This window comes from Myotis nattereri (genome assembly GCF_964212035.1).
Source record: "Myotis nattereri genome assembly, chromosome: 2".
NCBI classification, from domain to species: Eukaryota; Metazoa; Chordata; class Mammalia; order Chiroptera; family Vespertilionidae; genus Myotis; species Myotis nattereri.
In genome coordinates, this window is record NC_138076.1 from 43,916,341 (window position 1) to 43,925,908 (window position 9,568).

The 9,568-nt window shown below is 43.0% G+C and overlaps 1 protein-coding gene across 1 annotated transcript in view; it reads left to right on the forward strand.

Annotated features, from left to right (window-relative positions):
* Positions 1 to 9,008, forward strand: part of ABCC4 (ATP binding cassette subfamily C member 4 (PEL blood group)) — a gene marked incomplete at its 5' end in the record, with an annotated part of 254,269 nt that extends 245,261 nt beyond the window's left edge. The window contains one exon of the mRNA XM_081082354.1: positions 8,591 to 9,008. The remainder of the gene's footprint in view (positions 1 to 8,590) is intronic.
* Between the last annotated feature and the right edge of the window lie 560 nt (positions 9,009 to 9,568).

Genomic DNA, 9,568 nt, shown 5'->3' on the forward strand with positions numbered 1-9,568 from the left:
CTAGCAGTCCAAGATTGTGAGAGGGATATCCGAGGGGTCCCAGATTGGAGAGGGTGCAGGCTGGGCTGAGAGACACCCCTCTTCCCCCAGTGCACGTATTTCGTGCACCAGGCCTCTAGTATTACATATAATATATAGCATATAACATTTTATATATATGATCCTGGATCCAGAACAATATGTACCCATCTATAAAGAAAGCACATGAAGGAAAAATGTTAAGTGAGTGAATGTAGATGAAGGATACACAGGAGTTCATTATACTATTACTGCAACTTTTATGTAGATTTAAATATTTTCTAAAATAAAAAGTTTAAATAAAACCTCCCCATAGCTCATCCACAGAGTGTAGAGACCACATTGAGATAAGCAAAAGATAACTCTATGTGGTCTATAAAAGTCATCATCCAAGTTCCAGTTTTGTGGGTATGGTTTGCACAGCTCCCTCCAAGCTGCAGTGCACCAATCTAGCTTGAGGTGAAAGCACACCTTCACCCAGGAGCCAAGGTGCCTGCTGCTAACAAAATTATTTTTCACACAGGCAAGATACAGCATTATGTGATCTTTTAAGGATATAATAATGCCAAATGAAGAACCACCGATGGGCTAAATTTCCAGAACTGTTGTTGAAGGGAGTGACCACCCTGCGATCCCCCTGTGTTCTGAATGGAGACTCTGTCAATTACAGAGCTGCCCTCAGCAGTGGATGCCTTCGGCCTCCACAGACAGTTGAAACACCAATTGCTGCTCAACAGAAGCCCTGCCGACTGTCCCAAACTATGTGTGCCAGGGTGAACGCATTTTATCCAGAAGGTTCTCTTTTTTCCCCAAGATACATAGATATTTCTTTCTGGAATTGTGCCAGCCAAGTTTATTCTGGTATGCATTTTCTTGATATGAAAATAAATGGGCTCCTTTTATTAGCTTTCTTTCTTTTTTTTTTTAAAATATATTTTTATTGATTTTTTACAGAGAGGAAGGGAGAGAGATAGAGAGTTAGAAACATCGATGAGAGAGAAACATCGATCAGCTGCCTCCTGCGCATCTCCTACTGGGGATGTGCCCGCAACCCAGGTACATGCCCTTGACCGGAATCGAGCCTGGGACCTTTCAGTCGGCAGGCCGACGCTCTATCCACTGAGCCAAACCGGTTTCGGCTATTAGCTTTCTTAATGGCCTGACTTAACTGATCTGACTCTAAGAAAGCATCCTCTCTGCTTTGACACTACTTGTAAATGTGGTACCAAACCAACACACATGCACACAGGAGAAGGATGTTGGTGCTAGAATTCCTTTCCTCCAAATAGGAAACCATTTTCAAGAAAATTCACCTTGGCAAAGACATAGGCAGTAAAACCTCAGACATTTTTCATATCAATATTTTTTTCAGATAGATCTCCTTAGGCAAGGGAAACAAAAAATAAGCAGATGGGACTACATCAAACTAAAAAGGTTTTGCATAGCAAAGGAAACTATCAACAAATGAAAAGACAACCCACTGAATGGGACAACATATTCGCCAATGTTACATCAGATGAGGGGTTAATATCCAAAATTTATAAAGACTTACAAAACCCAACACCAAAAACACACACTACACAATCCAGCTTAAAAGTGGGCAAAGGACCTGAATAAACACTTCTCCCAAGAGGACATACAGATGGCCAATAGACATTGAAAAGATGTTCAATGTCACTAGTCATCAAAGAAATGCAAATTAAAACCACAATGAGATATCATCTCACACCTGTCAGAATGGCTATCTATCATCAATAAATCAACAAACAACAAGTATTGGTGAGGATGTGGAGAAAAGGGAACCCTTGTGCACTGTTGGTGGGAATGTAGATTGGTGCAGTGTCTGTGGAAAACAGTATGGAGTTACCTCAAAAATGAAAAATGGGCCCTGGCCAGATGGCTCAGTTGGTTGCAGCATTGTCCCATTCAGTAAACGGTTGTGGATTTGATCCCTGGTTCAGGCACATACATTGATGTTTCTCTCTTTCTTTTTCTCTTTCCCTTTCTCTCTCAAATCCACAAACATTTCCTCAGGTGAGGATTAAAAAAATGAATAAAAGATGGAACCGTCTTATGACCCAGTGATTCCACTTCTGGGAATATATCCAAAGAAACCAAAAACACTAATTAGAATATATGCATCCCTGTGTTCACTGCAGAATTATTTACAATAGCCAACATTTGGAAGCAGTCCGAGTGCCCATCAGTGAATAAGTAGATAAAAAAGCTGTGGTATATTTACATAATGGAATACTACTTGGCCTTTAAAAGGAAGAAAATTTTACCCTTTGTGACAGAATGGATGGACCTGGTAAACATTATGCTAAATGAAATAAGCCAGTTGGACAAAGACAAGGACCATATGATTTCACTTTTATGTGGAATCCAATGAACATAATAAATTAACAAACAAGATAGAAACAGATGCATAGATACAGAGAATAGACTGACAGCTGTCAGCGGGGAGGGAGGTTGGGGGCTGGGTTAAAAAGGTGAAGGGATTAAAAAAACTCACGGACAGATAACAGTGTGGTGATGACCAGAGGGAAAGTGGGTGGGGGGAGGTAGAAGAAGATAAAGGAGAGATAAGCTGTGATGCAACGAGACATGACTTTGGGTGGTGGACATACAATACAATATACAAACGATGTACTACAAAATTATACACCTGAAACCTACATAATTTTATTAACCGATATCACCCCAATGAATACTTTTTTAAAAGAAGAAAAAAGAAAGTACACCTTGGCAGTTTAAAATAATGTTGAGAAATAAGGATGTCTAATTTCATAAAACAGAGATTAATTTCTCTGGTCACTTTAAAGGTCCACTGAAATTTGCCGATTTCTTTTACTAAATATTTCCAGTATTTCTTCCATGTTGTTTTACAGTGAATACAATGAAAATAATGATGGCACATTGTATTCTCCAATTTTTAAAGTTCAAAACGGACAATACTTTGTGTTGGCAAAGATATAGCAAACCAAGCACTTTCAAACATGCTGGTGGAAGTGTGAACTGTACAAACTTTATGCAGTGTCACAGGATAACATGTCAATGTCCTTAAAATGTTCCTAAATTTTGGCTCCAAATTTATTTTCTAGGAATCTAACCAAAGGATGCAAGTATAAATCCCAAAAATAACAAAAAATATATTCAAAGATATTTATTGCAGTATTGCTTATAATATCAAAAGTTGAAACAAGCTAAATTTCAAAGAGTCCAAATGTGGTATGTTCATGCAATAAATTAAGCAACCGATAAAATAATCTTTCCAAAGATAATTTAATGATGTGGGGGCAAATACTCATTTTACATTAAGTGAGAAAAATTATCTAAAATTTTAAACATTTGTAAAGTGCATTTGTATTTTTAAAACTGAAGTTAAATAAGCAAAGTGTTAACAGTAGTTACCTTTGACTGGTTTGAGTATCACTGATTTTTATTCTCTAATAAATTTTCTAGGTTTTCTAAATTTTCCAAATTACCTACAATGAGCCTGGGTTAATTCTAAGGTTCACAAAATATGTAAAGAGGAAGTCATAGTGCCTCTTTCAATTGGGATAAACTCGTGACTTTACATTTTATTTATAAATAATGTCTTATCTGGCCACATAGAAGCTCCTAACCTCAATGTCTTTACATCAAATCCTCTCATTAACTCATGAGTTGTACAGTTCTTCAGAAGAGTTTTGTATCATAGGCTACATATCTTTCCAGTGTTCCTATTCCCTGGCAATATTTGGCAAGTTTGAAAATGCCAATATATTCCCATTTAAAATGTAGGCCATGTGAATACTGACTTAGTAAAGCTGTGTAGTCAGAAATAGTTTTTGAACAATACTTTTAGGACAGATAATCATTCATTTCTAAAACTTAAAAATCTTTTTTACAAACATATAAATATGATTGCCAAAGAGTTAAAAAGAAAACCAAATTAGCAGTAAGGAACACAGCCTACTTTGTCAATGCAACTACCAAACAGCAGCAATAATGGTTGTTACTCTAAAACAGATCTAATTTTTACTGAAATTTTGGCTTCTAAATTACACATTGGGGCTAGATCTGCCACCACATGCTTTTTGGGGGAGGCACCTACAATTAGTTATTGAGCAAAGTAATTTTTAGGCAAATTTCCCTGAGAGACATGGTACTTCCCCATTATAATGTTTGAGCTTCTGATTTACATGTGTGGGGGCAGACATGCAGATGACAGCTAGGAGCCTGAGACACTACTTATTTTGATGGAATTTAGAATTTCAAGTCTTTCTCAAGCAGCTGGGCTCCAGAGGTGAGATAGATAGATAGTATCAATAAGCCAGCCCAGCATAATGTCCATGGCTGAACATCATGTCAGCCCGTGGAAGAGGACAGGTTAGCTGTCTGCACGTAGCTTTTGGTTCTTTTCCTTGCTTCCTCACCTTTGTTCCTTCTCCCTACTTAGAGCAAGATTCCAGCTTATACGTTCTGAATTGGAGTCAGCAACATTTGTCCCTACCTGATAAAGATATGACTAAACTGATTGCATCAGTGCCAGGAACCTCTCTTCAAGGCTACTTTTTGAGTGGGTAGACCAGGTAGCCACCCATGGATTGTGATTGAAGGAGCCCTGGGAAAATCCTCTACATAAAATATGTTTCTCACTAATGCTTGAGGGGCCATTCTTGGTGATTCATTCATGTGGATACCTTGTGCTCTTTCCTTGAGATCCTTTTGAAAACAAGATACTGTATTTGTGTGACGGTGTAAAACATTAAGTCACTAACACTTTAATATTGCTGAGTTTACCTCATTGCTTTCTCTAATAAAAGAAGCAAGGGGTACCACACATGATTTGGGGGAGTGGGTGCTTGTGACCCATCTGGAAGCATTCATCCTTGGTGAGCATGACAGAAACTTTACCAGTAAAGATATTTCGACAAATAAGTTGCATAATAACATCACATCACAATAAGGAAATCGCCAATATCCTGATAACACATAGGCAATTGAATTTGGCTTCACTTTGTGCAGCCAGATATACAAATTTGAGCACCACCCAGCTGCCAGTCTTGCCTATTAAGCCAAATTATCACTCAGATCTACTCTGGGTCAGAGTTGGTTGAAGGATCTTGTAGGACTTGACTTGGCGTTCACCATTTCGGGAAGAAGGAACTTGAAGAACCAGGCCTGCTTAGTAAAGAGAGGTTTAGGCTGCTTAAGATGCCAAGGGATTTTTTTGAGGGCAGCCAGGTCTCTTTGATCAGAGTCTGGCTAAACATGGCATCTGAACCATAGCAGAAGAATAATCAGTGTCGGCAGAAAGAATGAGTGGCTTTCATACTGAGTATTAGTTGAACAAGTTGATCCTTGTTTCAGGCAAACTAATGTCACCTTCATCTCAACATCAGAAAATTCAGATGTAGTTTAAACTTTTAGGCAACGGATTGGAGACAGTGTATTTATGTGCTAAGTGTGCTATGTTATACCAATTATTCCTCTCTTTTTTCTCTCTCTGCTTTAATGTAGGAAGTATCTACTATGGGCAGAGCCTACCACTAATATGTTCACACCCACAGCAAGAGCACAAATGGAGGCCCACATATTTAAGTAGGCAAAGCTATAAATCAAGCTAACGAAGTGTTCAATAAAATGTGTTATGCTCCATCTTGGTAATCCTTCAGAACTACCTGGAGGGCCCAGTTCCAATTTAGAATTGTTGGGTCCTCAGAGTTCTGTGATGAAAGGAGGAGGTGTGGGGAGAGCTGGCCCAATACCCATAGCCCTCACCTGAAAGAGCCTCAGGTACACCTGTAAGGACATCCCAGATGGCACAGGCAAGTCCAGTCACCCCTCCCTACCCCAGGCCAAGGCCTACTCACACCAGTAATGTTGCCTGGTACTGTTGCTTTTAGGAGGATGGACTCAAGCAACAGTACCATGCAGGTTCTTGAAGTGGGCTGGAACCACTTGGACAAGCCATTCCAGGACCCTGGGTACCCTTGGTGCTTCTGGACCTTTAATATGCATAGAATCCACCTGGGGATCTAGTTAAACTGCAGACTCTTGTTAACATGCAACAGGTCGGAGAACTGGGCTGAACGCCTGCATTTCTAACATGCCTCTGGGAGATGCTAGTGCTGTTGGTTCATGGACCACACTTTGCATAGTGAGCACCTGAAGGATGGGCTCTGGACAGGTGTGTCCCCTTGGCTCTCTGATGCTTCACCCCATGAGGACTGGCCAGGTCAGCAGAGGGGTGGGGTGGGACCAAGGGCAGTTCTAGCTCCTTCTTTGCCCATGTCCCCATCTCAGCAATGGGCTCTGTTCCCACACTGCAGGGCACGGGTCCTCCCCCACCGGTGGTGCCACCTCTAGCCTTTGATCTCCCACCCACTCTCCCCAAATCCAGCTTCTCTTGGCTCCTTTCTCTGCAGCCTTCTCACTCCTGCCTCTGCTTTTTTCTTACGCCACAAAACAAAAGCAAAAATAACATTTCAAAAATATTGAAAATTAATGCTGACGAAATCGTGTTTTTGTTTTCTTGGGAATGTAGGAGCATGTAGTAGCAACAATCATAGATAAAGCCTCGCCAGTACCTAGCTATTGTTTGTGAACAAAATCATATCTGCTCACCCCTTTTCATTACCTCAAATCAGGACTTCCAAGCACAAACGCTTACTAGATGAGAGCAGACTGGATTTTTCTCCCATATTTGTATGTTGACAAGGCTAGGGGAGCTGCTACCTCACCATCTAATGGAATCGCAGGCTGCTAAAGAATAACCCCTGCAAGTTTGTATTAGAACCGGGAGACACCTCCCCCGCCCCACCCCCACCCCATGCCCCTTGTTGAGATGAAGCTTAATCCTTCGACTTGTGTGCAAGTATTTGCACTGGCTTTGGGTTCTTTTCTTCTTTCCAAGGCTGTTTTTCACTATTTGCCTGAGTTATTTGAACAGGTGGCTTTGCACAACCTATGCTAATGTGAGGCTTTTGTCTGCTTTGAGATTGCACAGAGTCATTTAAGGGAGAAATGCTTCTTTCTTGCTAAGCTATTCACACCTGCTCTGATAACCGCCCCGTGTTGAACTAAAATACCATGCCGGAGCGGGCTTCCTCTAGCTGGGCACAACTCCGCAAGGCACGGACCCACGTTTCCTCTTCTTCCTCCCATGACAAGCAGCCCAAAAGCTTCGTCCAGTGGCTTAGGCTGGGTGCCCTCCCCGGCTCTGTCCCGGAGCGAGTTCATTAGGGATCCCCGCCAGGAAGGTTCTGGGGAGCCTCCCTGGACTTGGTCAAGGGCGAGGCGCAGGTGGGCGCGCTGGGCCTCCCAGAGTCCGCAGCAAAGGCCGCGGGCCTGAGCCGGGCTTCCCGATCCTTTGTCCCGGGCCGCTCCCGGCGGGCGCTCGGGCGCGGGCACGGAGCGGCGCTTGGCGGGCGATCACAGGCGGGCGCCCCGGGACGCTCGGCGCGCGCGCTCCTGGCCGCAGATCACAGGCGCCGCGCTCCGCCCGCCGGCCCGGGAGCCCGCCTGCTCCCTGGAACGCGATCACAGGCCGCGCCTCCGGCCCCGGGGCGGGGAGGGGCGCCGCTCGGGCCCTGGGGGCGAGCCGTCGCCTGCGCGTTCCCACGGGGAGGTCCAGGGCCGAGCGAAGGCTTCCCCCGCCGGCCCGCCGGTGAGAAGGGGGCGCGAGGACAGAGGGTAGTCCTCCGGTTGCCGGGCGAAAGGGAGGCCAGTGCCAAGCGGCCCAGGATGGGCTGTACAGACACACCGAGGTCACGGGCACTCGGTAGCCACCGAGTATGGATTCCTAACGAGGATGCGCTGAGGGTGGGCTTTTCTAGTTAGTATTTTCTTTTTCTTTTCTTTTCTTTTTTTTTTTTTAGGGAACCTGCACTCTGTATTCCCTAGCCACAAGAAAAGAAAGAACGAAGTGCACATGGAATAGGCTAGGCTGGCTTGGATACAGTTTAAAGGGATCCGATCCTGCCCACAAAAGTGGGTGTGATGATGCCCAGTAGTTTTCACCTGGCCCGTCACTCCTCACCTGCGCGCTGTAGGTGGGCGCCGAGCTGCCTCCCCTCGCGCTAACCCGCAGGCACTCAGACACATGCACGCACACACAATTACACGTAACCTTTTGAGACTCTGGGCCGAACAAGGAGAGGGGAGAGCCTGACACTCTTCAGGGCTATAAGTGGCCCATATGCCTACCAGACCTTCAGGTCCCTAGCATCTCTACAGGAGGCGTGGGAAAGTCTGGTGTATGAATGCCACACAAAAACTGTCCAAAGGCCATGCCTGGACTCATAAGCTCACCAAGCATTACCCATAGACTAAACCAAATAGGATGTCTAGAAACATGTAGTGCTGTTTTCAAGTTTAGGTAGGGGACAGGGATAATTTTTTAAACTTACTCAATTCACAGTAACTCTCCTCAAAGGGCATTTGCCTTATGAAGTTACTTTCACTTAGCAAAGTGCTTTTGAAAGGCATCAAATGCATTTGTCAGTACCTAGCTATTTCTTATTTCTTATGGGGTGATAGTCCACTGTATGGGTTTATCACAATTTGTTTATTCATTCACCAGTTGGACATCTGGGTTGTGTTGTGGACGGAAGATACATCTGCATCAGAATCCCTGGAACCTGTGAAAATTACCTTACGTGGCAAAAGATGTGGTTAAGGAGAGAGAGGAGGAATTTATCTTGATTTATCTAAGTGCCCTAAGTGCCATCACATGTATTCTCATAAGGGAGAGTCAGAGAGAGCTTAGAAATAGATACCTGGAGAGGTGATGCGACTACAGAGCAGAGAGATGCAGCCACGGGCCAAAGAATGCCAACAGCCACCAGAAGCTGGAGGAAGAAAGATTCTCCGCTAGAGCCTCCAGGGGGAGTGCTGCCCTGCCTGCACCTTGATTTTGGACTTCTAGGCCCCAGAACAGTAAGAGAATAAATTCTGTTGTGTTAAGCAATGAATAAAAATGCCAGCTCCTCCACATCCTCACTGACACTTAGCGCATGTTTGTTTGTAAAATTTTAGCCATTCTAATGAGTGTGTAGCAGTATCTCATTTGGTTTTCATATGCATGTCCTCCCTGGCAAGCGATGTTGAACATCTTTGCACGTGTTTATTTGTCATGTAGATTTTCTTTGATGAGAAGCCTATTCACATCTTTTCTTCAATTTATATCGAGTTATTTTTTAAATTATGGATAGTTTAAATGCTTTTAATATGCACTATAACTGACAATAACTTATACAAGTTCAACTTTATTTTATTAAACCTTACGTAACTAACTGTATAAAATTAAAATAAAGCATCTTTCAGTCAACATTTTATATTATGAGACACAATATGCTGAATATATTTTTTTAATGAACTTGATTTTACATCTCTCTCTTTATAGACATTAGCGTTAGGAACAATGGGGCTGAGTCAGAACTGCATATCAGGTGCAACATCAAGTCTATTCATTTATTTTGTTTTTGTTGGAGCACAGAGGGTGTTGTAGCAAAGGGAAGCAGAACATAAGTTTCATGTTTTGCAACATTTGGGTATCTTT